This window comes from Fistularia commersonii, chromosome 16 (assembly GCF_037954325.1).
Source record: "Fistularia commersonii isolate RoL2024-O1a breed Wild chromosome 16, RoL_Fcom_v1.0, whole genome shotgun sequence".
Taxonomy (NCBI): domain Eukaryota; kingdom Metazoa; phylum Chordata; class Actinopteri; order Syngnathiformes; family Fistulariidae; genus Fistularia; species Fistularia commersonii.
In genome coordinates, this window is record NC_141299.1 from 3550555 (window position 1) to 3555214 (window position 4660).

Sequence of the window (4660 nt, forward strand, 5' to 3'; positions counted from 1 at the left end):
TCACTGCTTTCAATGGTCAAATCTTCAGTGATGCTCGACTTTTATGACATTCATTATAAGCAGTGTTATTTTACAATTGTCGGGTCAGAGCTGACACTAAGGAAGGAATTAAATGTTTTGGTTGGCATATCTAGGAAATACCCGATGGACTAAAAGCACAAACTATGATGCATCTATAGAATCAATGCGATAAAACATGGCCCTAATCTTAGTTGATGGAACAACAGTGTAAATGTGTGGTCACTGCTTTGATTATACACATGCACAACCAGATCATGCAGCCTTTACTGTTGCTGTACTTCTAAATCCATCTTCGGGGTCTCCGGCAGTAACATCTGGCTCACATCTGTTTGTCAGGGATTTAGCTCCATTTAAGTTGTTTTTTCCTTTCAGCAGCCCTATGCACTATACCAAATTGAGCTGTCAATGATGTCAGTCATAGTTCATATCTTGAAATGATTGGCTATATATAGATAAGTGTAGATAAGAGTTTATGTCACTTAAAGCTCTGTAAAACATTAAAATAGAGTCAACAATCATATATTTTCTTGCTCTTTTAACACACATTTAAGATTTGTTATTTGGTTAGAAAGAATATGTGTTACTTTCAGAATAAAAAAAAATCCCATGTCAACACCATTTATTTCTATCATATTATAGTGACTCCCTATTTTTTTCTTTCATCCAATTGTTCTAGTCTTGATTTTTGGTATGAAAAAAGCTTTCCTATTATGAAAATTGATTTTGGCATAAAAAAAAAATCTGAAAGAAAATGAAACAAAAAAACAAAAAAACACATCAAATGCCTTTTAATAATTATAAATTATGGAATAGTTGCTATTGTGTTAAAAGGTAAATAACATTTTGTGAATAGAGATTCAGTCATTGCTTATGATTACTGGAAGTACAAGTCCCAATAGAAAATAGTTTGCTAATATATATACATTTGGTCTGATCAAAGGACTAATCCTGGAAACAATGTAATACATATATATGTACATATATATATATTTACACACACACACACACACACACACACACACACACACACACACACACACACACACACACACACACACACACACACACACACACACACACACACACACACACACACATATACATAAAGTATTCGCGCACCCATCCAAATAATTGGAATCAGGTGTTCCAATCACTTCAATGGCCACAGGTGTATAAAATCAAGCACCTAAGCATGCAGACTGTTTTAACAAACAATTGTTTGCCCAACAAATGGGTCAGGAGCTCAGGGAATTCCACCGTGGAACAAATCCAGGCGTGACATTTCCTCGCTCTTATATATTCCACAGTCAACTGTCAGCTGTAATATAAGAACATGGAGGTGTTTGGGGAACGACAACAACTCAGCCACGAAGCGGTAGGACACGTAAACTGACGGAGCCGAGTCTGCGGATGCTGAGGTACATAGTGCGAAGAGGTTGCCAACTTTCTGCAAAGTCAATCGCTACAGACCTCCAAACTTCATATGGCCTTCAGATTAGCTCAAGAACAGTGTGCAGGGAGCATGTTTGAGCTGCTGCATCCAAGACATGTCACCAAGTTTAATGCAAAGTATCATAAAGCAATGCAGCACGCTGCCACTGGACTCTAGAGCAGTGGAGACGTGTTTTCTGGAGTGAGGACTCTCACTTCTCCATCTGGCAATCTGATGGACGAGTTTGGGTTTTTTAGGTTCCTGGAGGTGGAAAAGTGCCTCAACATGCTGGAACCAGGAGGCCGGGTCCCTCCGCCAGAACTCCAGGACGAGTCTTGGTTTGGCGGTTGTCAGGTGAACAATACTTGTCTGACTGCGTTGTGCCAAGTGTGAAGCCCGGTGGAGGGGGATTATGGTATGAGATTGTTTTTCAGGAGCTGGTCTGAATGCATCAGCATACCAAGAAATTTTAGACAATTCCATGCTCCAAACTTTGTGGGAACAGTGTGGCGCCCCTTCCTTTTCCATCATGGCTGTGTACAAGTGCACAAAGCAGTTGACTGACCTGCACAGAGTCCTGACCTCAACCTGATCGAACACCTTTGGGATGAATTAGTGGAGACTGAGAGCCAGACTTTCTCATCCAACGTCAGTGTGTTCCGTCACAAATGTGCTTCTGTAAGCGTGGTCAAAAATTCCTGGAAACACACTCTGCAGCTTTTACAGCTTCAACTCTTCCGGGAAGAGTTGAAGCTGTAAAAGCTGCAAAGGGTGGACCGACGTCATATTGAACCCTGTAAATTAGGAAAGGATGTCAAGTAACTTCATATGAGAATCAAGGCAGGTGAGTGACTACTTTTGGCCATATAATGAATGTGTGTGTATGTGTATATATATACATATATATAGACATACACAGAAGCACACATAGATGTGTGTGGTTTTTTTTTTCTCTGAAATTTTATTGTTTACAATTTTGATGCTGCAACCCCATGTGCCCCATGGGGACAAAGTGTGTGTGTGTGTGTGTGTGTAAAAGTAGATAAGGAGACTTGGTGGTAGAATGAGGACGTGGAGGAGTATATACAGAGAAAGCTGTTAGCAAAGAAGTGGGATACTGACCTACAGCAGGTCTTGCTCTCTCTCTTACTGCGACGTCTGTGTGCAGGTTTCCCATTGTCCACCAGAGGATGACAGCAGCCAGCAACAACAGCAACTGTGCACGTGGGATGGATGTCAAAGCATCACTCCATCATTCCTTTGACTTAAGTGCCAGAAACCACACCGTTGCCTAGTAGAGCTATGGGGGGGGTTCTTCCGAATTTAATGCAAAAAGAAAATAGCATCAATAAAAGAGAGAAATATCATGTTCACCAGCCATAGTCATACTTTTCTGCTATTAATTTGTATCTATACCACATATGCCTGTTAAACTGGACAAGAGACAGGGTATCCCTTTGAAAAGGGACCTGCAATGATTCTCTGTCATCTCCTCCCATGAGCTGTTATTGGTCTTCAGTTAACCTCCTGTGGGAGGAAACCGGGAAACTCCCACAGGCTGCCCCTGCTCAGACTTTAAATCCTATTAAGATCCAGTTTGCTCTGTCATTGCATAATCATACACTTCTTGAATGTAACACAAGAATAAATTTGAAATATGAATAATATAAAAGATTTATTTGGGATACATGAGTTCTTCCAGTCAAGTTCCCCGGTTAGAAAGCTTGTAACCGACAAAGGGGAGAAATTGCAGTTCCCACTTATGCTCTTAATGCTCAACATTTTCCACTATGAGACAACCTGTGTTATTTGCCAATTTATTTCCAATGGTAGCCATTCAAGGTGAAGAAGCAGCCACATTATTCTCAGAGGAAATCCCCTTTACGATTTCTTTATAGGAGCTGCTGGGAAGAGAAGCTGTGATCGGGACATTTACTTATCAAAAAATACTCTCTCCAATAGTAACAATGATAATGGGATGGCATTGTTCTCTATGTATTCTATTATTTTTATTACTAGTAATATTGTTATTAAAAGTGTTAATATGATTACAGTTGTAAGAGGGCACAGTGTTATGGTTGCGCTTAATGCAGTCATGCACTTCGTCAGCCTATCCTTTATTCAGGGGCGTCGCCACCGAGTTCCCAGTCCCCAGGCATCGTTGTTGTCTTTGCTGTCCCCTTCGAGTTCTTGGGCGTCGTCACCTTTGTTATCCCCCTTGAGTTTCATGCCCGTGGGTGACGGTTTTTGTGCCGTTCCTTGCAACCATTTTGAGTCCATACAGGGGAGCATCCTTGCATCCCCCAGTTCGACCCGGTGGATTCCACCAGGACTCTCTCTTCTGTGTACGCTAGTGCCTTCCACATGGCCTCGGAGTACCAACCAGGCCTCCCCTGAGTTCCCTGCCCTGCTGCTGGATGCTTGTGTCCTTACTGGGACCCTGCTCCTGTCACCTGTTTTAGTAATTGTTCATCCACTGTTGACCCTCTAAGTAACCATTTTTTTTAAACTTACTTTGCTTCTGGTACAGTCTTGTTTAGCGCATGGGTATGACCTCAGACCCATAACATGCAGTGTTTAGCACTTCTGGCTTACAGCAAGAAGGTCCTATTTGATAATGACCCTCTTTTCTGTTGCTCCCCAACTCTGACGCAGGACTCTGTGGAAAGCGAGAAAATTAAACACCACTGCTGTTGGATAGATGGTGACTCTGCCTCCAGGTAACTTCATCTTTATAATGTTTACACTACCTATTTATTGTCAAAACAAATCCAGATACCCTGTGGACAGCAAAGTAAGAATTTCATTGTACAGGTAAACAAGTTTCCACATGGTACATATGACAACAAACACTTTGAATCTTCAAACAAAGCATCAGCTTTTCTCTGAGTGTTAATTGTCTCAAGGTTCAGGAGGGTGTTTGCCATGTTTAAAGTCTCTTCTCTTTCAGCAAGGACTCCAGACTTAGTGTCAGTAAACTAATCTCTAATTTTTTTTGTTGAAGGTATTATCTATAAAAGTCATTAATGTCCTCTATGGTATAAAAGTCTTTTATTTCCTTATTGATTCCCTCCCAATGTCTGACTTGTAGCCACACTCCAATGTCATTTACCCCAATTATCTGGATTTTTGACTCAACTTTATCACAGTAGTTGCCATTTGTTCATCCATAACCACAACACATGGCAGAGGACGCGGCCTTGGTTT